This window comes from Scophthalmus maximus, chromosome 12 (assembly GCF_022379125.1).
Source record: "Scophthalmus maximus strain ysfricsl-2021 chromosome 12, ASM2237912v1, whole genome shotgun sequence".
Lineage (NCBI taxonomy): Eukaryota > Metazoa > Chordata > Actinopteri > Pleuronectiformes > Scophthalmidae > Scophthalmus > Scophthalmus maximus.
This window is the reverse complement of record NC_061526.1, coordinates 5,605,154-5,631,049: the sequence shown is the minus strand read 5'-3', so window position 1 is coordinate 5,631,049 and position 25,896 is coordinate 5,605,154. Positions and strand designations below refer to the sequence as shown.

General features: G+C 44.1%; 1 long non-coding RNA gene across 4 annotated transcripts in view; it reads right to left on the bottom strand.

Moving 5' to 3' along the window:
• Positions 1-25,896, bottom strand: part of LOC124850827 — a 221,612-nt gene that overhangs the window by 64,666 nt on the left and 131,050 nt on the right. For all 4 annotated transcript variants that reach the window (XR_007031772.1, XR_007031771.1, XR_007031774.1 and 1 more), the window contains 2 exons: positions 22,886-22,991; positions 9,641-9,800 (listed from right to left, as the gene is read on the bottom strand). This is a non-coding gene — a long non-coding RNA (uncharacterized LOC124850827). The remainder of the gene's footprint in view (positions 1-9,640; positions 9,801-22,885; positions 22,992-25,896) is intronic.

The window sequence follows — 25,896 nt, the reverse complement described above, 5'->3', positions numbered from 1 at the left end:
GAGAAACTTCTAACGCTTCTGACTGAGGCTTCTGATGAATTAAAGGAGGGGGGGGGGACAGGGCAAGAAAAAATATCAATATGAGATATGAACGATGGTTGGCGCTCCCTACTTTTAAAATGCTAGTGGCGGGAGCCACTCAATATTCATCGATTAGAGACGGCGCATCGGCGGGAGAGGGAGCGGACGCGCGGTGAGAACGCTCCTCGTCGGGTTCCTCTTGTTTATCTAACCCCGTGAATTAGTTCCTTTGTCTACGAGGCAATTTATTTCAGAGATAAAACAGCCTGTGGGTAATCCACGACCCCGGCAGCGCCTTTTTGCTGTTGTTTCTGTTTTGTATTGTTGTTTCCCCGCCCCCCCCCCCCCATCCTCTACTTGCAGACAGGGGTTGTAAATTAAGGCGAACCCTGATTGGTTCCCCCCTCCATCTGAGCGGTGTGGTGGGGGGAAAAAAAAGTAGCCGTTGAAAGACAAATAAGTGTGGTCGGTCCGTTTCAGGTGACGGTGCACATCAGGTGTGCGTCTCTACACCGACTGCCTCACTGTCCCTGCCTCTCCCGCCATTGTCTGTGTCAAGGGGCCTCTTTAGCCCCTCGCGAGTGATAATACGAAGCAGCCACTTCCACCTTTGACATTTACATCGCACGCAGCCGCTCCGGGGACACACAGCGTTGGGTGAAGGGGAAGGAGGGAGGGAAGGGCAGAGTCTGCCCAGCAGGACGCTTCTGCAAGGGAGATGCAATTTAGCTTTGTCTTCCTTTGATTACCGCTGGATCTGAGCTTCTCAATCTGCGGGCCGCGCCGACTAAGCTCCTCGGAACGCCTTTACCCCTTCGCCGTCTGCCGCCTGGCGAACGCGCGCTGAATGTGAGCACGCGCGCTATGAGGTGAAAAAGAAGTGCGCCGCAATATGGATTGCACGCGATGCACAGAAACGCACAGGCGACGGTCCGTCTTTCGGCGCGACGCTCCTCCTTCCCGTCTTATCAGTGTGCTGCGTGTCAAAGCTCGGAATCTCAGCTCTCACATGAAAGGGGGAACTTTCACACCTTCCACCTGCTTGTTCCCTCTCCTCTGTCGCTGCTCACCCACTCGGCATTATCTCTGCTGATTGCTTCCCGAGCCATCTGCTAGATTAATTGATCAAAAAGGATGTTTCCCAACAATGTGTGTGTGTGTGTGTGTGTGTGTGTGTGTGTGTGTTTGTGTGATTGAATTTGGGACAGCCGGAGCCTTCGTAGTTTTCACCCCAGTCCCTCTCTGCCACGTCCCCCCCCCCCACACACACTCCTCGTCTGTCTCCCTTTCCCGCTCTTGTTCTGCCTCTTTCGTTGTCACTCCTCTCCTTTATATCCCTCTCCATTTTAACACCTACGCGCTTGGTAATATCCAAGATAGTATATCACACGCGAGGAAGAACGACATTTAGGTGGGAAGGAATGAAGGAAAGAAAAAAAAAGACTCCATCTGATTCTTTCTTTGCAATCCGGCAAACAGAAAAAGAGAACATTGAGTTTAATATACTGTTGGGGAAGTAGTGAGCAAAGTGTTGCACCAAATTACAGCCTGCTTTTCTCTTTCCTGTGGAGCCAATGAAAACCCGAATGAAAAGCATCGCAGGGGTGATGCATACCATGTTCCTGCTGCATATAAACCTCAATCAGGCAATGCTTACTTTTTTATATTGATGTCATTCATATTGAATGATGACGAATGATTGGTTTAACTATGGTAAATACGCTTTAGTGGTCCCTCTAATCATAATGGTTACAAACGTTAATGCATTACTACACCATATGACGTTATTTTCTAACTTCATAGTGACATCATCCCTAACATTTATTGTTTTCCAAAAATAGAATAAAATCATTACAACATTTTTGTTTAATAATTCTCCTCTGTCTTGCATGATTAATCTTATGATGATAATTTGTCAATTTCTCATTCATTAAGCCAGATTTTGATATTTCATTTATTTTGATAATTAATTAGGCAATTTTGTTTTTATGCTATTTGAATGATACTTAATTTCATCTGTTGTATATTTCATTTGAATAATATACCATTGCAATCGGACTATGTTGTCTGTTCACGGCTGATCATCTGCCTTGCACATGATATGATATCATATGATGGGGAATCATTTTCTGATCAAAATAATAAGCTATAGACTGTTTTTGCAGCCCTATTGTTTGCTGAGATATTTTGAAAAATGTGTTTTTCTGATTTCCTTTTTTTGTTGACCTTGACCCTTCACCTCATCTGGAGACACACTCCAAAGTAATATCACTACCAAGTTTGGTGAACATATGTCCATGCATTCTTGAGTTATTTTACACACACACACGCACGCACACGCACACACACACACACAGGGACGTGAGCATTTTTTCTTTTAAAGCACAACATTGGAAAGGTGCCTTGATGTGAACATGTGTAACTGCCAGACCCTGTGCTATTGTTTTCCTGACAGCTGACCCTGCTGCGAGTCAAATGAATATAGATAATGATTGACATTACGCTTTAGCGGATGTAGCCAGACCGCATGCGGCCGAGAGCGAGGGGGGAACGCGGCGAAGTGGCGTCCCGCTCGCAGCGGGGCTGCTCCGCGGGGTCAAACATGCGACGGCGCTTCTCTTACTTAGCGTTTAACCTCACTCATGTTCTCCGGGGAATTGAATTTGGGAGCGTGACGCGCTCGAGCGTGAGGTGAACTCGTGGGCTGAGGTTTACTTTGATATCGGGTCACATGTACAGTACATGCATATGCTCATGCATATGAATATGCCTGGTCTGGAAGACACTTTCTTCTTACTGTACGGAATATGTTGGGCTATATATATATATATATATGAATACCTACTTTTTCAAAAGTAATATTCTAAGTAAAAAAACATTTGGAAAATGTGAAATGTGTGTTATCATTGATCAAGTTGGAGTCATGCTTGATTTGCGTACACCCATGGTACTTGATACCCATTTCCAGGTCTTAAGTACCAGGTCTGTTTAAATAAAGAGCAAAGTAAAATTAAATGAACTGGTGATTTCACATTTACAGACACTAGCATGAACACGACCTGAAGTTCAGCATCATGGGTTTACAACCTCCTCGCACTGGGAGTCTGGGAGCTGTTGTGTTCGTCAGTCGGGAACCGCTCGAGCAACTGTGGCCAAAGTGCTTTGTTCAACTCGACAATAATTGGTGGGGGACGTACAAGTGCTTTACAGACGGACTCCACGGGAAATTGGCAACATTCGAAAACTCCAAAAATAACTCAAGTCAACTTCAACACTAACCATAGTTCCCTGTTTTTGGTGGAATCAGGGTTTTCCACATGAACTGTTTGTTTTTTTTGGAGGTTTACCTGCGTTACGGTAGCCGGGTTAATACTGCTCATGCATTATAATTACACTGGAGACACGCATTAGAAATCTGCTAAAATAAAAAACTTACACTGCTGTTAGGGAAGAGTAAAATTTGTAATACCTGTTGCTATGCTTTAGGTGTTTATGTAATACCTTTTTAATAATAATAAATAATCTTTTGCTTTTATTATGAAATACCGGTTTTTATGCTACGTTTTTATGTAACACATTTTATTGTTTCTTTTTGTCATGTACGATATTTTGCTTTTAATTGTAAAGCAAATTGAGTCTACCGTAGAAAAAATGTGCAATACAAATAAACCTGCAGAGGAGAAAAAAAAACAAACTGCGGCCTTGTCTTGGGCGAACATGCCGGCGCAGCTTCGACTGTGATCAGGAAGGAAGATTGTGGACGGTGAAGAAAAATGGTCCTGAAATAAGACCGATACTGATGCGACGACTGTAGATATAGCTAACTTGTGCGGGGGGGGGGGGGGCACTCCTGGATATCAATAAGATTGTGCATTGGTATGTGAAAAGAAAGAGACAGACAGAGAGAGAGGGAGGGAGGGAGAGAGGCAGAAAAATGCAATCAGTGTGTGTATGAGGTTTCTCCAGAGTGAAGATTTGGGTCACTTAAAGAATACGGCTGAATCAGCAACACTGCCGCCACCGCTGAACTTAATCTACTGAATAGTCCTGCAGGCGGATTCTGAGCGAGGAGGGGAGGAAGTGAGCGCCAGAGTGAGGATGTCAAATGGGAAGAGAAGGGGAAGGGAAAGAAAGGACGGGAGGGAGGAGATGAAACAAAAAGAGGAGGGAGGGCGATGAAGCAATAGATACAGGCAAGAAGGGAGCGGCCGAGAGGAGGAGGAGGAGGAGGGGGAGGAGGGGGGGCGGAAGAAGAGGAAGAGGAGGAGAGATGGGGAGAGACAGGGGAGGCGAAAAAAGCAGTGGGTGAGAGATTTATCAGAGGAGACGGCAGGAGTGGGCGGGGAGGTGGAGAAGAGGAGAACGCTTCAGAAGGAGATAGAGGGAGAAGTGGAGAGAGGAGCAGCCGCTTATGTCTCTATCTTCTGACGTTAACCCCATTTCTGTCTCGCTCGCTCGTGTTCTCCCGAGCAGCTTTTCATTTGTGCTTCGACACGCGCACACACACGCACACACACGCACACACACGCGCACAATAATTGTGAATTAAATCCAGCAATGGGGAAGGAAGGCATGAAAACCTTCTTGTTTCAGAGTCTTCAACTGACAGAACTGTAAACTACTTCATATGCAGAGATTTAAAACTAGGCAAACATCTTTTTTGCACGACCCCGAACTCGAAGGCCTGTTGCACTTCAGCACCTGCGACCAGAGCAAACCTGAACATTTCGATCACTCCCAGAACTAAAAGTGAGGGTTTATGCAATGATAGAATTAGCATTTTATGAGTGTTTGCTCTGTAGAACGAGTGGTGACCGGGAGGAGAGGAGGTTGTGGCCTGACATTATGATGGAAGATATAGGTCTACTGTAAATGATCACGAACATGCTCTGTGACTATATGATCCTGTAGCTATGGTTGCGGCCGTGTTGTACAGTACGGCCACAACACGATAAGAGATCGCAAAGTGATTGATTGTACTGTGGATTCGTATTTTCTGTTTCCTCTGACAGTGGCAGATATCAAAATATGGCGGTTAAGCAGAAGAAGTGTTACATATTTTGACGATATAAAGATTTGATATAGATTTTTTTAAAACCAATGTATTCTTAATTTTGATAGGCCATAGAAAAGTTGTTGCTTGATGTTCACGTTCGTCTGCAACGACAATGAACCCTCACATGATTGAAGTCATACTCAACATTGATATGAGTGCAAAATCATAGAAATTGCATGGAATGTTAAGTCGATTGTCTGCCATCTTTAGAATTCCAGGAGAAACGTGAAACTATGCAAGCGGTGAACCGATGAACAACCTCATTTGTATCCTGTTGCTGGTACCGCGTTGTCAGCATCAGACGCACTTCCTGCTTTTTTTGCCTTTCGTACTCATGTACTGGGGTCTTCCTCGATAATATTTACAAATGACCATCGTGTTCCGGTATGCTGAAAACAATAATATACGTATGCCACGAACGCGAGGAGCGCTCACTCTGCAAGTACGTCTTGGGTACGCAGAACTAACTTGCACATTGACCGGCAAATAACAGCAGAAGAGAAGAAAACAACAACAAATAAACGAACGCTGGACTCACCGACTCTCAGTCGACTGAGGGGACTCCGGCTGATGATTAAAATCTGCCACTCTCCGGAGGCGGCCCCCAAATTCTGACTCTCAGTAATCATTGTTGTGCACATGCAAATGTCACGTGTACAAACAGTGAGGGGAAAGTCAACAGGGTGCAAAGTAATTAATGGCATCTATTGACCTTTACCAACAATCAACGAGGATTGCCACACTCTGTATGTGCTGCCACTTACACAGAGCCGGCATATTTCTCTTCCAACACCGATGACTTAACGCCAGCTCTGTTAGGATATGTTGTATGCGCATCATTTTCTGGTGTGTTGCAGAAAAAGAAAACTAGCTTGGGAAACCAATCCCTTCCGACTAATCTGTGTCAGTGTGTGGCTTGACATAAATCTGAGAAAACTTGTAAACCACATTTAAAAAAAACTAGAGGGGCCCCTGCTAACGCGCATACTGTACGTCCGCCACCATTTCCATCTACCACTTTTGGATTATTATCTGGATCTACAAATTGTACAAACTAATGGATCTCAACACCATAAATAAGTCTATTCTCCCCCCATCGCGATCCGTACATTATTTCCTCAGAAATAAAGAGTGCACGTTATCCCCAGGCCCACACTCCGCTCCATCCCTCGACCAGGATTGGTCCAAAACGGTTCAGTGCTTTTTCGCGTAATCCAGCTGACAGATGAACAATTGTTTGATCAGTGTCCTATTGTGAACAATACCTCTAAATAATAAGTACTAAGCGAGACACGTGTTGCACCGCCTCATTTCTGAATGGAACCTGATATGGCAACGGTAACGAATCGGGGCCAATCATATCTGCTTAGCTGGAAAAAAAGAAAGAAACCCAACAACAACTTCACCAACGCGTATTCTTTTCTGCTCTCAACAAATTGGAGGCAGATTTGCCATCTATAACCCGGCTCACGAACACTAATCTTCCCCCCCATCTCTTTCTCCATCTCTCTTTTTGAATTCAGTTCTGTGTCCACACCACTAGATGGCAGACATGCTCTGCTCTGCTCTGCCGCCGCCGCCCGCCCTCTCCCCCTCGCCTGAGCCTAATGGCATGTGGCGGCTGGTACCTGTGAGTAATGCCGCAGGAAAATGCGTTCGGTAACCTATTGTTCTTATTAGAAAAGAGGGGGAAGAGAGGAGCGGGACACAAACAAAACAAACTGGAGAGGGGAAGTGGATGGAGGGAGGGAGCGAGGCAAGTGACACCGGGCAGGCGAGTGCTGTGGGTGAAGCCTGTGAGGTCCGATCTGCTGACAGGAGGGTGGGGAGGGTGACGACTGGGCGATGCAGTGGCAGAAAACGGTGTGCTGATGTAGTTGGCTGTATTTAACAACGCACAGATGCTCTTTACATCGACCTTGATGCAGGGATCCGTCTTCAATGCACAGATTTTTATTTGCAGCACAGCACGGGATGAGACTGACTCTCGGAGCCGACAGACTGAATGTGGAGCTACACGCTACTTGTTTCTGCTCCCACTAATGAAACGGTTACACTCGGCTCAATACGCAAATCAATGCTGAGGGTAAGACTCCCCGCCCCCCCCCCCGACCTTAAGCGAGCAGAGGAGTGACTCTGAGAGATATTTAATCACTATTTCTAACGTTGTCCCCCCCCAATTTCATGTTGTGTTCATTTTGAAATGTATGTAAGTTGCTGGGCAACACTTCTCTGCAAAAAAAATAAATATAAGAAGGCAGTCCCCTGCGAAGCTAATGGGCTGCAATTAGCCTGAGCTAATAACAGAGAGATATATTGAACAACATATAGGAGAGAAATAACTTAAATTAAAAAGGAGGAAAAAAAAGTCCACAATGGGTTTTGCTGCAGAGGTAAAAAAAGCAGCATTTGCAGTAATTAGATTCCTGCTGTTGAATCGTTCCCATTGCACCGTGTTGGACGGAGGCCCACAGGAAATCGAGTGGATCAATCAGCATGAAGGCTGCATCTCAAATCTCTGGCTACAGTTTTCACAAACAGCGGCGGGATTGTGTGTTTAAAATAAATCTTCTTTTCTTCTTTTGAGGGAGTACAGTATACCATGTAATGATGCAGCATGGGTTCATTTGTGCAGTGCCCACAAGAACAATGTGTTCTTGTGGGCACTGCACAAATGAGGAAGGTATAGATCATCTACATCTGAACCTGGAAGAGTCGGAGCCTGTCGATGCCTGTAGCCATATTCACGAGCGTAAATGTTACTTAATCCATCTTTTTATTCTTCGCTTTCTGGTAAATCATAGTCAAGTCAAAGTTTGGTGCATTTAATTTTCATCTCTACCTTTAATGGAAACATGGCAAATATATGCAGCCGTCGCTATGACACCCACCCACCCCCACACACACACACAGACACACACGCACACACAGGTGCACTATAGCATGTCGGCACGGCAGAGAAGAAGAAAAAAAGAGGTTCTCTTTCATCTCTGCCACACCTCCATCATGTAGCATACCCCTCCACCATCCACCCTCTCAAAATCTACATCATGTCCCTCTCCCCTCTGTGCCTTAGTTACACATCCTCGTCTCCTTTACTTTATTCCCTAATGAAAAGAAAAACACTTTTGTTTGCCGCCCCCCCCAGAAAAAAAAAAAATAAATTGCTATGACTCATGTGCGAGGCTTGATTTTTCGAGATCGTTAAACCCTCCTGAGAAGCTCCATAACACAGCTCATGCAGCAGGCAGTACACGCAAGGAAGCTGTCTAGCTGGATTTTGCTTTACCTGGTCTCTCCACTGCTATATTTGAACAATGTTTGGACAAATACTGTACACGGGAAGTAACAGATTTCTGTACACAATCGTAGATAAGTTCAAATTTATAACTCTTCAGGCATTCAAGATATAGAAAAGAAGCACAAGGGGTTGTGCTGTTGACTGGGTTCAAGAAAAATGTATGTGATGCCGTATATAGGTTCAAACATGTTAACTGTTGAATAAAAAAACAACAAGTTTGAACTTGCTATGTGAAGCAATTTAAAGCTGCAATAATATATATGTCATGGGCCAATAGGGGGCAGCACAACGAGCTGTGAACCAAAACTTTGTCATTTTATCATCTAAAGCTGATAAGATGAACATATAAACGCATTATTTGGGAAAAACTTTCGTATTCAGAAAGTCAGGGTTTTTGACCAAGTAAAATATTCAATTCTTTTGCGTCAGCTAGTTACTAAATTTGTCAATTTGCAGCTTAGTGCAGAGTAGATAGTGTATACAGACATTTTATTGGGGTGATTTTGTACAAAATTAGGTATTAATGACAGTGGTGCACTAAAATTGAATTCGTTTTTTCTTCATTAACATAACCCTTAGCAATTCAGGAAATATTTGTATTTACTTTTCATTAATTCTAACTTAAAGAAACTCATAGACGGACGGCATGTACAGATTCTAGCGAGCAAACATAGACAATGGGATTTTGCTTTGACGAGCGAAGACCCCTGCTGTTTAGCTAAGCATCATCCTGTTTCCTTTAGGGTAGAATCAGGACAAACAATACACCTCTGAGACTGAAGAACAACTGTGGGGTTAATGTGATTTCTCGTGAGTCTAAAAGCAACATTAATGTCATAATTAAAAATAAGACATTGAGACACTTGCATGGCCTCAAGTTAAATCAAAGTGTTTTTAAGGATGCACTAGTCATAAATACAAAGGTGTCTGTTCATATCAACTGTTCCAATGTGCAAAAGCTATTTATTTTTGCAGTGGTAGCATTGGCACGCAACCGATGTGCAAGATGCTACTGATAGCATCTTAAATGCACTTTGTCAAACCAATGGATTTACTGTCTCTCACTCTCTCCGAGTGCTTTGGATATATATGTAAGAAAAGGTTTTCTCAATTTATATGTGCATAATCTTTTGTCAAAGTCTCTTCTCCTCTCATTTTATCCTTCGTTCACGAGACCCGTCATCCCCGGAATCCACTTAAAGCGGTTCCTTGTCAAAAGAAATCAGACAAAACTGACATGTGGAGAAGTAATCAACACTCACCCGCCATGCCTCCATCTGCCCTCTCCTCTGTTGCACCAGTCTTTTTATTGGCCTCCCTCACTTTGTCTCTCGCTCTCCCTCTTGTTTCTGTGCACACGTGGGAGAGTGCAAGTGTCTGAGCCAGATGTGGATTTCCAATAATTCCCCACCGTCCTCAAATCTGTGAAGAGATGAATGCATGTTCTTCAGGGCCGCGGTTACATGATGGATACTACAACAGACGCACGTTTTCACTCACATATCCCCCCCACATATCTACATGCTCCGACGTGTGGCCGCCCGGAAACATGATCGTGTCTGTAAATGTGTGTATGTTCATATATGGGTCGAAGATGACGCTGCTCATCTCTAGGGATGGATATGTCTGACTTACACAGACACTAGGGCTTTACTGTACTGATCTGATACCAATCTTTAATGAAAAGCATCCATACAAATTCCATTTCATGATGACGTCATCAGGATGTCATTTGTACCATATGATGAGACAGTGATAGGCTCAGGAAATCAAGCTGTAGATGTGTAAATGTTATTGGTTGTGAAGGTTAATGGACAATGGACTAAACTGTATGACACCATTTTCTATGACTTCCTAGTGACGTCATGATGACATCACTGCTACCATATGATCCTCATCTTTTCTATCTACATAGGCCTACGGTCGTGATTATCGTCCAATAGGATGCAGAGACACTTGCATGACGTCATTTCCTGACTTCTTCATGATGTCACTTATTATACGATGTCATATGATGAGGAATAATGTGATCCATACAAGCTTGTCTCTCTTTTCCAGACCATATTTTTGTTGACCTTTGACCTCAGCTTCAAAAGGTAATATGGAGATAAACCCAAATCACAATCCCATCAATTTTGTGGCATTATGTGACAATGACTTATTTCTCACACAATTTTCATCTCTACCTTTATTGGAAACACGGCAAATATATGCAGCCGTCGCTATGACACCCACCCACCCACCCACCCACACACCCACACCCACACACACACACACAGTGAAAGAGTGTGGAAGACAATTTAAAAATATATTCAAAAAATGCATAATAATCGTGCACCAACAACTTGGTAAAAAATAAAAATGAACCTTCAAAATGAACAGGAAGTGAAACCTTCCTTCTTGCTAAATGTACAGGTCTAGCAGCTGACGGCCGACACATGACCTGCAAGGAGATTCAGCTGACTGAATCAGAATCAGTCCGATACCAGTATCTGCGCGGCGCATCCCTATTTATCTCAACCTTCTGTGTCACTCTGTGACATGCGTGCGATGATTTGTGTGCGAAAGAGGCACATCCCACATTTGCCTGTCAGACTCAAGTAAACATAATGGATCCATATATCAGGAAGGACCTGCAAGAAGGAATATAAGGGCACGGGGAGGTGATGGGAGGGAAAAATGAAAAACAGCGTCGTGTGACAAAGGAGATGTAGAAACCAAGCAAATGAGGGGAGCCTTTAGGTGTCAGTCTACATGTTCACAGCAACGTGGAACAAAGTGTGGTGGAAAAGAAAAAAAAGAAGGATTGCAACAGAGAAAAGAGGGAATTGTGTAAGTGTAAGACAACCGACAGACCTGCTGTGGTAGGGAATACTACTGATAGTCTTGGCAGACTCATCGCAGCATCTGTGTCTGACTTAGCCGGCGCTCGGGTTGGGTTGTCGTCAGCCAACGTGTCCGAAATTCAGATTTTTCCGGAGTTCATGTCTAAAAGCAGCTGAGAGGTGAAAAAAATGTATCTCCTGCTCATTGATTTGGAACAAAACTTTCCAGATTGTGCTAGTAAATGGCTTCTAGTGTGGCAAAATTGGAGATTGGACCGTAGTCATTGTAAAATAATCTGATTGTGTTGAGAGTGTAAATGCAAATGAACGCACCTAAAAAAAAAAACACACACTCCACATTAGGGCTGCAACTAACGATTATTTTCGTAATCGATTAAACTGTTGATTATTTTATCGATTAATCGATTAATCGATTAGTTATTTGGTCCATAAAATGGTGAAAAATGTTGATCGTGTTTCCCAAAACTGCAGGATGTTGTTTTGTTTTGTCCACACACCAAAGAGATTGAGTTCACTGTCACAGAGGAGCAGAGACACCAGAAAATATTCACATTTAAGACGCTGCAATCAGAGAATATTGACTTTGTTTTCAACATTGTTGGCGATTCATTTAGCAATCGATCAAATGTTGCAGCTCTACTCCACAGTAAGGCAAGCGCACCTGCACAGACACACGGTCATCATCAACACGCACACAAACGGACCAGGCCCGGAGCTAATTTCCACGACCGGATTTTCCCCACATCTCGGTGGAAGGCGTGTGTGGTGGTGGTGGTGGTGGTGGTGGGGCCGTCCCCCTCTCTGTTTCCCTCCACACAAGCCGATGTGTATTACAGACCTTCGAGTCGTCAGTCACGGGGACTCGCCACCAATCAATGAGAAGTGTATCCACCATGGCAGACAGTGACACAGGGGGAGAGAGAGCGAACAACGCAAGACAGATTTGTGATCTAAAGCTGCCGTCTCAGTAAACACAGCTCGTCTAACCCGTTCATGACCTTCCCCCATCTAATCGCTATTTTGAATGAGGCCCACGTTTTGCCATTAAATGCATGACTAACAAAAAGCCGCTGATAAAACAATGTTGCTCATTTGGACGGATTACGGAGGTACGAGACGACCTGCCGGCTGCAGGGAGGCGTCAGTGAGGCAGTAAAATGCTCCGCAGGTCAGTGGATTGTGAAAACACTTCCTTATCCTAATGGTGCTTTTTTTTTTTTTCTCAAAAGGAGACTTTTCATTAGAAAACTCATAAAGGGGAGGATAAATTCTCATGTCTAAACTGGCGGCAGAGGAAGATTACCTCCACGGTGCCACCAGCAAGTGGAGGAGAAATCTCTCCGACACATCCGTACACTTATCAGCTCCTGAAATGACACAATGCTGGTACTAGGGGTACTTAAATATTAATTCACAGCTTGGTGAATATAAAAATAAATTCTTTTTTTGTGCCAATCGTGCCGGGAGATGCTTGCCGGCAGGGGGAAAAAAGGTTTTGTGTAAATTACTAAAAGATTAGTTCCTTTGCTGGTTTATCTACAGGTCCAAACCGAAGGGGGTGCATTCTTCAAGCACCTATAATTCCTCTCCAACTTCCAGCGGGAAATATACGGATTTACCACCAGTGTGTGTGTGTGTGTGTGTGTGTGTGTGTACTGGAAATGTCCCAGCAGCTGCTTTGAAATCCAGCGATTGTCTCTGGCGAAACAAGATAGCGGTGGCGCTTTGAAGGTGCAAAGCTGTGACAGGACGGTATTACACATCGGCACGCGCCAAAGTTTTTTTGGGCCGGTCGGACGCCGTTTGTCACAAGTGACGAGGAGACGCTGTTTTGTCGTTAGATTAGAGCGCATTAGCCGAGTTGGCGTGCCAGTGAAAAACACACCCAGTTGAATAAACGTACCTTCTTTTTTTTTTATCTTTGGCAGGAAGTAAACATTTATGGTAATTTTTTTTAGAATTTAAGCTTCACTCTCTGTCACTTAAACACTCATTATTGGACTTTTAAGGGCTGTTTTTGCCTTAAACACGGAGATAAAAAAATAAAGTAGAGCTTTGTATCATACTGGAAAAAAAATCCTAAAGCACCTTAGCAGATTAGCCTCTGCTTAAAGTCTCCCTCAGATATGATAATATACCGAGGGGCCATTGAATAATGTGCTTAATAATGAAATAGGCTATTGGCCTGAGGTGATACAGTTATAACATCCTAATAAAAAAAAAAACAGGAATCCCATAACCCACCACTGCTGACCGGCATCAGCACCGTCATGGTGTGAAGTGCATCGTTTTCCTCTTACGTCAAGATTCGCTTCCTGGTGACGGTTTATAAATAGCCGCAGCTCCACGCGGGTTCATCGCCCCGTCCTCGGGAAGCGGCTTCTCGTCAGAGTCTGAGGGTGATCAATTAAAAGCATATCGATCTGCGATGGAGGGTAGGCGGTGGGAGACAGGGAACGGCCAGGGTACGTGGGAATTGCTCTGCCACGTGAAAGCCCTTCCCCGACGATCCCGCCTCCTCGACGATAAACGCACAGACGGTACGAATGAAAGATCGGATTATGTCGGGCGAGGAGGGTTTTTAAAGCCACGCGGGTGCTTTCCCTGGTGCGGGGTTCCCGTGTTGAAACGTGACACGCGAGGAACGCGTGGTCAATGTGATGTGGCCATCAGTGCGAGGAAACGTTTGGTTGACTGAAGGTGGGGGGGGGGTTTCAGAACTTCTCATCAAAGCGTTTCTTTACTGTGAAACCTGTTTGTTCTTTTCCTGAAAATTCACCATGACAGTGCTATATATCCTCACAGGCAGGCACTGCTTACTGTTGCTCAATATCATATAGATTACGGTGCACAGACGGAGCGCGTACACGTCTTATAGATGCCTCTTTTAGATACGGATAAAGAGCTTAGGCCTACACACCTTTCTTTCAACCTCTTCATCCCTTGATTCTTCTCTTTTTTCCCTCCTTTTATTACTTTCTCACCCCTCTCCGGCACAAACTGAAACTCACAGTTGTACACACTCTCCCTCACACACACACACACACACACACACCCCTGGAGCTTAATTTGCAATAGAAGACTACTTCATTTGAATGTCTTTGATGTAGCGTGGCTTTGCTCAAATGAAGTATCTGATCCCAATCCCCAGGACAGATCCACGTGGGCGTATCGGTGTAACCAACCACCACTGGCGCCCCCGTCCTACAAACAGCTCCTTTTCTTTATGTTCTCTCACCTGCTAGTCATACGCCCCCACCCCCCTTCTCCATAACCCCTCAACCCTCTGTCCCCCCCACCCCCAATTGAATTTATTTACAATTTTAACAAGCATGCTTACACGCCTCGCCATCCAGGTAATTTATGGAGATGGGGTCTCGGTCCCCTGGTGGCCACACGGCCTTGACAAGTTGCAAAACTTGTCTTAGGCCTACAGTATTTGGGCTTAAGGAAGATATAGGGCAATGCCATTGATTTTGCCAATGTTACTTGGCCAAAAATCCTTATAATAGATTTTTTTTCTGGACAATTTTGTATCTTTTAACAAAACCTTGTCAATCACACGGGCATACCATATATTCCACGCCCTTTTTTTCCCAAGCTAAATTGTTATGATATGTGCAAACAGTTAAGATCAATCTGCTTTTAAACTACGACTGCTTATGAATAAATGGTTTGAGGAACAGTAAACTGCGAAAATACAGAGATTTACCTGCCGCTGATTGGTTTAGTATGAACTTGTTTGGCAAGGGCTTGAATGTAACAAATGTTCATTTATATGTCAAAATCTTGCACTCCAGCTTTAATTCTCTAATCTGATTCATTTTGTTTATGTAACGTGAACCCGACACACTTCACAATCTACTCTTCTTAAGGAAGAAAACAAGTGTAATTCCCAGAATGTCCAACTATTCCTTATTCCATACGGTGCAGGGAATGACTGCGGGAGATTTTCCCGCTGTAGCTGTTTTTTCTACTGGCAACAAAGCGGCCAGTGGTGCTCACCCAGACGCACAGGTGTTCCTCAAAAAGTACAGCAAAATCCATCTGCAGCCTAATAAAAGGATTAGCGCGTCACAAAGCCCAGGTTTGTCATTGACTGGGAACTAAAAAAAAAAAGCAGAAAAAAAAGCAGAGCTAAAAATATGCAGACTGAGAAAAGCAAACACGCCGGTGGTTTCTAGGTGCTTGGCAGTGCACGCATTGCCAGAGTGGCACGGAGCCGGAGTAAATATACACATGCTCGCACATCCAGTCTCGGCACCATCTTGTGCCTTATTGGGGCTAATCCTGTGAGTACACCCTGACAGGCTTACAGATGCCCCTGTGGACTCCGCCGGCACTGGCAAAACACGCAGGGCCTCGCTGAAGTGCTCAGCATGGGGACGCGGCGAAATGTGATAAAATGACCAACATGCCAACAAGCTGGCAGCCGGCGGCCCCAGAAGCACTAATTATGATGATGAGGGAGTGAGGCATATTTAAAGGCATGTGTTGCACTACAATATTAGTACGCTGCTGTTAAATCATCTGATAGGCCACTACAAATAAATTGTTGCATTCTAAGTTACCGTGCAGGGTTTAGGCCTGCAACAGTTAATCGATTAATGGATTTATTAATGGATTACTAAATTAATCGGCAACTATTTTGATAATCGATTCATTTTCTCAAGTAGTTTTTATGAAAAATAAGTCAAAATTCTCTGATTTCGCCTTCTTAAATGTGAATATTTTCTGGTTTCTTTGCTCCTCTATGACGGTAAACTAAACATCTTTGGTGTGTGGACAAAACAAAACATCATCTTGGGTTAGGGCCTATGTCTTTAGTCTTTCTCGATCGGTTATTTATTTCATCCTCGCGTCATCGTCATCGCTTTCATTGTATCCTCAACCACATAGACAGTGGTGCTGAAAGAAGGAAGAGGTCCCGCTGCCAACATAGACATAAAGAGATCATTCTAAAGCTAACAAAAACACGATGATTCCTTAATTCTTTACCGTTTAATGTGAAAGAATTTCCCTGCAGGTTCAATGCTTTTGATCAACTTCCAAATATCAAACGATATCAGAACTTAAAAGTACCGCCAATGAACGTGGTGCAAAAAGGGAAGAATATCTACAAGGAGAGAGATTCACGAGTCGATCCGTCAGGGTCCCTCATTCAAAGCTAAGACATTTCAGAGACCCCCTCCCCAGCCGTGTGATTTCCAACAGTAAATGAGATCATCTCACCTAACGTTTGCACTTTCCGCCGCCACTTTCTTGACCTTCGAGAGTGTGCACGGCGCTCTGAAGTTTCCGTTCAGTGGGTTTGTGTTTTTCAAGTGTGGAGGACGAAATTGGTCGAGGATAAACTGGGCAGAAGAGGGTCAAGTATAAGCCTTGAAAGGATGCGATGTGTTGAAGTGTCTTATCATAAACACTCCTTCTGTTGCCGTGATTATTCCACGGGGCAACCGATACTGAACCTGTCCTTTGACTTGCAATTGAACGCAATTTACAGTGACATGGATTTAGCATTCATCTGCTCTCCTGAGATTGGGTGTGGAAAAATGTCTTTGAATAGGATACGAGATTTATCCAAAACGAGCTGGCTGCAAACAGGAGGCACTGTCACCATGGCAGCCATTCTATCCGCTTTAATGAGTTGTTTGCTTCTAAATTTCTCTATTCGCATACCTGATAGAGAAAAGCCGCCCTCTGGCTCTCAATCCGTTAGAGGCAGGGATTTCTGGAGTTTAGTTTTGATGTTGTCTGGCCTTACTCCGCTGCTTGTTTACCTCTGAGGACAAAGGGGAGGCTGATAATGCGGGAGCGGAGTCATGGCCGCTGGCCCTCTTTGATGAGGAGAAATGTCTGTTTGACTAATTACCCCGGTGGTCAGACCACTTGTTTTTCCAATGCCACATTTTGATGTCTCCTCTCTGTCGCTCCTGTTATTTTTCTCCTCGGTTCCCGGGCACACGCGCTGAGCCATGACATGCCATGGTGATATTTGCATTTCGCTACGTATTGATTAGATGCAATTACCCTTTCTGTTCCTGCAAGTTTCACCGTTTCTTTGAAGGTATTTTTTCCCCCCACTGCTCTCAAGGAGCCTCCCTGAATTCCAGCTTGATTTTAACAGCAGTTCACCTTCACCCCCGCTCAGAGAGGGGAACAGTGTAGTGGAAAACAAACAAACACAAACATGACGTTCAGAAGCTGCCAAGTGATTTAAGTAACTCATAAAACCACCAATTATATAGGACTAGTGCAATCACTCCAAAGAAATGGGCAGATACAAAGCCCTCGAATGTATTCTGACAATCACAGAGGGAGATGATGATCTGACATTTCATCACTAATTGTACAAAACCCCACCTTTACTTGAAGCTACAGTGTGTAATAATTAGAAGAACTTATTCACAGTCATTGAATATATTGTCCATAACTATGAGTCCATATATGTATAATCACCTGCAACAAAGAACCAATGTTTTTTTGTCAACTTTGTATGAGTTAAATATAGTTACATGAGGTGGACCCGACCTCCGTGTGAGTCGCCATGTTTGCTTCGTCGTGTTGTTGCATAAAACCGGTTCCGGAATACGCCGCATTCGCGTTGAATTTTCAGCGCTGCCGCAAAACCATAAAGTCGGTTGCTCCGTTGGCTGCGGTTTGCAACTTTAGCACCAGATGCCGCCAGAATATTACAAAAATTACACACTGGCGCTTTAAAAGAACCCCACGTGTGCTCAAAATATATCATATTACCTGTATTTTCAGGTTTGTTTGCATGCGTTGGGGATTTCATCTGATATGAAGCCAAAAGGCTCGTCTCGACGGAGAACGTACTAGCATGTTTAACAGGTGAAAAGACAAATTGATCAAACTCAGGAGTCCACAGTAATGGACCCAAAACAATTTAAAAGTATGAAAAAAAATAAATGAATAGCAAAACTTTGCACATTATACCACCACAGTAACCTCAGAAGGCCAGGTCACATGGCATTCCAGCTCCTCTCCACCACCGACAACACCATCACTATGCCCATAATTGATACGACTGTTGTGATTCTGTGGGCACACGAACCCATGATGACTGTGCGGCCTTGGCCATTTTCAGGAGTTCAGTTCCATCTTGTTTCCTAATGAAGAGGGGTTTGTTTTTTGTCGTGGCACACCTGTGCTCAGGGTCTGGACAAGCGAAAGCTCTGATTGTGAGGTGGACGTGGCCCACAATGCAGCCAGAGAGGCAGCAAGTGGCACTTTAGCACATGACACATCCCGGGAGCCTGGCAGTCCACCGGGCCTGCGGGCACGGACGCGATGCAAGAGATTGTCTTGTTGGAGGACATACAGAGGCGAATAAACCAGCGAAGACTAAAGCAGAGGGAAAGAGATCAAATGTTTCTGTTCTAATAATGATAAAAATCAAGCCCGATTTTTTTATTCTCCCTCCCTTTTAAAGTTTTCCTCTTTGAGACACTGTGAATAAACTTCAACTTTGGACCAAAGCGACGCTGGGACTGCTCGTCTCTGGGTGACTGTATGTGCGTGTGTGCGTGTGTGTGTGTGTGTGTGTGTGTGTGTGCTGTGGCAGATGGTGTCTTGTGGGGGTGGCGAGTGATAAAGTGCGTAGGAACCCGGTAATGATAGTATTAGCTGGAAAAGCTGCAGGTGGCTCATCATGATGTTTGCCCGATAAACTGCTGACTTATGTCCCTGGGTTAAAAGAGACAGTAGTTACCTACTGGTGAGTGGGAGGAACTATTCCTGTCTCGCTTTTCCTGTGCGTCTCTGACTGTGTATTGATTTTACATTCAAAAAAAAACTGTATGGAATTTTGACGAAACTGAGGCCGACTAAATGCTGAAAAAAAATGTTATGTCTTTTCTCCTTTGTCACCAAACAGTGTTGTAGACTAAAAGAAAAAGGAAAAATAAAAAGTCAGCTAACGAGCTAAAGCTAAATTGTCGAGCACACATACTATCCGGTAGGTCACTGGCCAGGTTGTGCGCCGCAATCATGTGACTGTTTGAGCACCGGCTGGAAGAAATCCTGTGTTTTTGATGAATAAAAATGACTGCTTCAACTCTGTGCACACTGACGTGACTCATACTGCACTGCTTGTTTACGACACTGGGAGCCCCCACCCCCCTTAGAAAAACGGCTTTAGAGCGAAAAGCTCCGCTCAGGGAGGTAAACCTTACAGAACTTACCTCTACCCCTGAACATGCTCAAACATTCAATCTTAGTTAAATCCGCAAATACTTAGAAACGGCGTTTGCAGTAGTGCAGCAGAATATCTGTGTGAAATATGTCAGATTAAAGTGGTACGCGTGCACAGATGTGATGGTGCTTTAGTACAGTAGCCATGTGACCGTGAGTAATCATCTGACTGTACTGTACACGTGAAACGACTGATGCCAGTCGGCTGATACAAATGCGAACCCGGTGCTCTGCCTGAACGCCGTGCTTCATTGGATGCGACAGGAAGCAGTCACCAAAAAAATCCACTCAAAAACAAAATAACTTTCCCGGAATTATCCTCTAAGTTCAGAGAGTCCGTGGTGAATCTGAAATGTATTGACAAGTTGGAGAGATCGACAGAGATTGCAAAATGCTAAATATAAAAAAAAAATAATGCGATTCTCACAGAGAGCTGAAATGAAACCAGAATTTCTGATCCAGAAATAAGAAAAACTTACATTTAAGATTCCACCGCCATCCGTGATAACACTAAAATCTTTAAAAAAGAGAGAAAGATTCTGAAAAGCTGCCTGATAGACTGCATTGAGTTTCAAAAGCTAGTGGAACTGAGGTAGGTCGGGACATGACGCCATCGTGACTTCAGATGTACATTATAGATTGTTGTAGCCTCACTCGGAACAAAAAATCAACAAAAACAAACCATAATTTCTATGCCAAATACACTCAGACAACGCAGACCTCCGCCAAAGCCGAGCAGGTTCGCCCTCATCTCGCAACGTTGAAGATGAAAAAGTTTTCATGCAAATCCGTCCCTACATCCCGCTAACAACCGAGCCAATCACACAACCTCCTCGGCCGAGGTGATACGAATGAATGCTAAACTAAATTCTAATTCTAAATATGTTTCATGTGCGCTGTGTGAAACGTGCTGCTGCTGCACCAGAATTTCCCAGCTTGGGATGAATAAAGTATCGATCTATCTATCAATCTTAAAACGTGGAAAGGTCGCGTGACATAGTGTCGTAGGCTGGATCCCCGGCAGGAAGTCTGAAACCCTTGAGCTAAGCTGTCCCCCGCTCACCCAGCTGAGATTCTTCTCTGCCAGGAACTGAAATGACAATGGAATGTAAATACTAAAACCTCTGCACACACTGCGATCTGAGCTTTTCCGGTTTTCGGCTCTTCCTCGGGGACGGAGCACTAGAGGGCAAATCCTCTTCTTTGCACCGAGTTTACCGATGGAAGCAGCGGGAAAAAAACATCCACCCTTTTCTGGAAATACCACTATTATACTGCTGGAAATTCAGTGACACACTTAGGACTGGACTGGATCTGGGGTCTTTCACCTGAATGATGAAGATCATTCCGACCAGCACAGGATGAGGAAGGCCCCGTGGTGGGGATGACGAGGAAAGACGAGTCAAACAGAGTCGAAAGGAGGCTCTACCTTCTAGAAAAAGGATTTAAATCAAAGAGAAAAAATTGCCGCATGTAAAACAAAATATAACATCTCATGACCTTGGTTTTAAAAGAAGAAGAAAAGAGTCCTAGTGCACGGCTCTGAATGAAAAGCTCCTTTAGCCCTCGCATCTTCTGCTCTACAATCAAGACTGTTACCGTTTAAAAGTGTTCCTTGCCAACGCGGTGAACTTGGCTCAGCCTCGAGACTCTCGGGCACTTGTGTATCGATGCGGTACATTCAGATCACAGCATTTAGGGCGGATATAACCCTAACCCTAGGTACAGTGAACGGAACAATCATTTCTCTCCATCCACATTACTGTACTTTCTGAGCTCAGAGCACTGCTTCACTTTTCACGGCGCATATGTAGATTCCCCGCAAAAGGAAAAAAAAATTGTATCTGAACGCTACACGGCCGTCGCTCAGAGACAGATAATTACTGTCACTGACCGCAACCGAGTTGACGTGCCTGCTGGCCTCGCAGTGCGCTCGTGTTCGCCGCGCTCGCGACTGCATGGAAAATGAAGTTGCCCTCGCGCTGTCAAACCGCCGCTGATGGCTCCAGGTATGTTGTGGAAACGATCTGGTCTGTGTAGGTAATTTGCTCTGGAGTACACGAGTGGGAGTGAATTAAAGGAGCGTCCAACCGACATCACGAGGGAGAGCGAAGAGAGAGAGAGAGACAGAGTCGGGGGCTGGATCGGCCGATAAGCGGAGGCAGATGCCGAAGAAAGTGGATGTCGGAAGATCCATTTTCATAACCTGGGTGGGGAAGGGGAAAAAAAAGATACGGCAAGAGAGGTAGAAAGGGGGGGAGGGGGCGAAGGGGAGAGGAGCGGGAAGATTAAGTAATTATCCTTTCAAGCCTAATTTGAGGTGCTGTTTGAAATTAACCTATGCAAATGAAGTGGCTAAATCACACGGAGGACCGCGGTGACTCAGACTCTACAGGAGCTAGATTGGTTTTCACATCTTATCGCAGAGCCATCAAATGCAAATGCCGAACTGTAGTAAAAATGGTCACACAATTTATTATCTATGGCTTAAATGTGACCTGTTCACCCTGCGAGCCATGCGAATGGGTCATACGTATGACCTAGGTCATAAATAATTGTGACCTATTCGGCATGTGGATGAGGTCGAATGTAATATTATTTTCGCCCCCCTCGTGTTTAAAATGGAAGTAGAATCATTAAAAACAGGGCCAGAGTTGGAATAATGGCAGAGGGTGTGGATGGCAGAAGCAACAAAAGACTTGTAATAGTTGGTACAGAATAGGAAGTGAAGTGTCAAAGACTTATCACCCAGCAAATATTTTGAAGTGGAAAAACCTAGACGCCGTCCGCGATAAATTATTGAGTTATATACCCCAAATGAAAACTGAGGCAAGGCCAGCTTGGAACATGCTCATTCAAATACGTTGTGCAATATGTTGTTTTCTTTTGAATAGGCCCGATTCACCGCAATGTCTCCTCAACGTCCAGACGCTTATGATAATACGTTGAGTCAGGGATTAAACCATTTATTACCTTATAGCTAAATCCAAAATGCAAAGTATAATTTAGTGTAGTTCAGATCCGCTGCAGAGTTAATACACAGGAAGTGTAGGCATCTGTCGAATGATGAGGTTGATCCAACCTGGCAAAGTCAAAGGATATGCTTACTTGATCAAAGGAAAATAAAAAAGCGTTCAATTTGTTTTGTTGTAAATATGATACTTTGATATTTTTAATTTAATTTAATTTTTCTTTAACCTACAATAACTGTTAGTACAGACATTTGCATATCTACAGCTGCTTTCAGACATGCACCGATGTCTGGATGTTTTCCTGAACTTTTCCCGGAGAGGCTGGACATATGTGAGAACGCAAATGTCCGTAAATGCTCCGGACATTTTCAAAATGTCAGAGTGAGTCAGGAAAGGGAACTGTGCCCGACCTCTCGACCAGAATAGGACCAATGCCTGGAAAAGACAGAGCATACGATACGAGCATACAGCTTACCCTTCTGACACTTGTAGTGGTGTAGTTGGCGTGGTTGTCGTGTGGACAGTCTTCCCCGACTCAAACTTCACGGAGAGACGCCTGCAGGGGCCCTCGCAGATTAACCCTGCGGAGAAAGGAGTCGTACAATCCTCGTTAAGAACTTCAGAAAACCATCACATGCCAGTACACAAACAGCAACACGGCCAACTTTTCTCAGTGAACGTCCCAGAGCAATCCCGACGCTGGAAACGGGCCCACGACTGTGACCTTCTGCAACGACCTGAACCAGCGCCGGATCCCCAGTGTGCGTCTGTGTGCGCGCGCGAGGAGAAAGGAGGAAGTCAGGCGCATGTGTTTAACCGGCGGAGATGAAATTAAAAGCGGTGATTTCCCTGTCGACTGCTCGCTCTAAGCAGCCGCTTGCTTCCCCTTTATGGCGAACATGTCATTATTTATTTCATAGCAGCGTTTCTTTTTTATCAGGCTCCCTCACTCCTCTGCACAAAGCCACTTGCCAACTCTTACCATTTTACTCCTGCCCTTCCTCTTTTTAAATTTCCCAGATTAACCCTGTTTTGGTTTGCGCCTTCAGGCACAACGGGACCCGTCTTTCTGCACAAGACGAAGCAAAGCAACAGACAGTACGATTCAATCGACATTTATATACTGACGTGTTGTCTGGCGCCATGCATCCGCATAGCATGCCACGGCGCATGGCTGCAGCTTTAGGAAGGGGATGAATGGACATTATGAAGAGCCTGCTTGGGATCATCTTACGATCTAAATGCAAATTTAGGACGGGTGTGAAAGCACTGAGGAAGTTATTACCTACATGGCTGGCTTTGATGAACAGCGCACTGCGTTTGAGGCGAAATACCAAAGTGGAGGATTGCATCCATGTGATTAAGATGATTAATTACTCTCTTAAATGTATTCCTTTTCTTTTTTTCTTGCAGGAGGTGTGTGCAAAAACCGTGATGCCGCTTGCCGGAAAGTGCTGTGAATTCAAGTGTGGCACTCGGCAGGAGCACGGGGAAGCCTATATGTGATCGGTACAGATGTTAAAGCATATACACTGAGGTAAGGCTGAGGTGTACACATGGCCTGGCGGCGTACTGCGAACGGTGAATAGACTTTACAAGATCTGTTCAAGCAAATTCTGGCCCATCATTGAAAATATGGAAAACTGTGTTGCCCTGGCAAAGGTAAATGTGTAGTCATGTGTCTCTTTGAGTCTCTCGGCGAAAAAATGTTTGAAGCAACACTCATTTATGTAAAAACAACAACTTTGCAATGATTCCCAAGGACATTTTCCAGATCGTGTCAAAAACATATGCTGGATGTGACATCACTCGATGTCAAACCCACTTAAAGATAAACTCTTAAAAACACGGTTTGGGAAATAAAAGTCACCTTTAGAGTAGAGGGGGAAATACTGAGTAAGTGAAATGAAAGCAATTTTTTCCTCCTTTTGAAATGTAAATGTGCAGCGATTTTGCTGAATACCTTTGAAGAAATCATGTTATTAAGAATCAGGTGTCGCTACGCAGCCACCATTGATACGGAGTTCATAATCTTAAATGAAATAGGTTTTTTTTCTCCCTCGCGCAATTTCTCCAACCTTTTTACTCCTTCCTAAGTGGAGAGCAGGCTTTGTGTGAAAAGGTCATGCGACTTTCATGGAGCGCGCACTCACCTGCTGACAGAAGAATGTCATCACTTTCCTTTTAACTCGGTAATGATTCCTTTTACAAGCCTACATGCACTGAAACATCTCAGTGTGCCACCCCCCCCCCGTCCTGTATTCATCCTCAAACAGTAGGAAAACTAAATGCTACACTGTCGCTTTGGGAAGTTGCTGTGTTGGAGAAATTGTACTATTTATTTTTGTTACTCTTCAGTCGAGATGATAATCCGAAATATCTGGATTCTTTTTCTAAATACGTCAGCCTTTGTGATCATGGCTGCGAGGCTCTGTTGACGAGAACACAAGTAATACAACACTTATAACACAAGTCTGTGCACGTGTAATATGGAAATCAGTGTAGGAGATGAAGCACTGCACACAGAGGGCATTTGTAAACGTTAAATCTAGACACCGCCCCTAATCTCTAAACTGAGAACTTGTTAATCACTCTATTATCTTTGAGGTTTTTGTAATTAACGGCACAATGAGCTGTTTTAATTACAGTGGGTCAAATAAAGGCATAAGCAATCAATTAAAGCAGAAGTGTACTGGTCAGTAAAACACTACCAAATTAAAAACGCAATCACAAATAAAAAGGGTCTCAAACCACGCTAGGATGCCAAGACACTCACAATGTCAATGCCAACAGGCTGATATTAATGTTTACCTCATTTACCATCTTAGGTTAGCGCAGGCACACGGGGATTTTCGCTAATTAGCTTTACACTGAAAGCAAATACAGGATGAGATGATGTGTTTTGACTTTTGCAGCTATTTCCTCACATTTCTATAAACCAATGACGCGAGATGAAAAGCCAGGTTCAGTCAGTCGGCTTCATCCTCTGGGGACCATGAAAGTCTGTGCAACGATTAACGGCAATCGATTTCATAATTTCTGAGATATTTCAGTGTGGATCGCAGTGGTGGACTGACTATAATACCTGGAGCTGCACTGCTTTTGTTCAGTTTTGCTTATGCATATTTAATAATAATAATAAATTAGACTATCAACATTTTTTTTCTTCACACAATGCCCTGTAGGATCGAAGAGGAACTCTGCATGCTGCTGCAAAAAAAAACAACAAAAAAAAAAAAACTGCAGTTGAGCAACTGGTGTCAGAGATTTCTCTTTCCCGGTCCAGCTGTGTTCATATTCCCACCTTGGCGTTGCATTTGTCATATAAACTACCACGATTCCATTGAGATGAAACTAGAGCAGATTGGATGACTTATTCTGTTTGTTCACAGCAACAACAAAAAAGGAAAAAAAGAAAAAGGGTTTCAGAATTCACTTCTCTGCGACTCGGGGGTGCTCAAATGTTGTCTTTCTCTGGGTTTGATG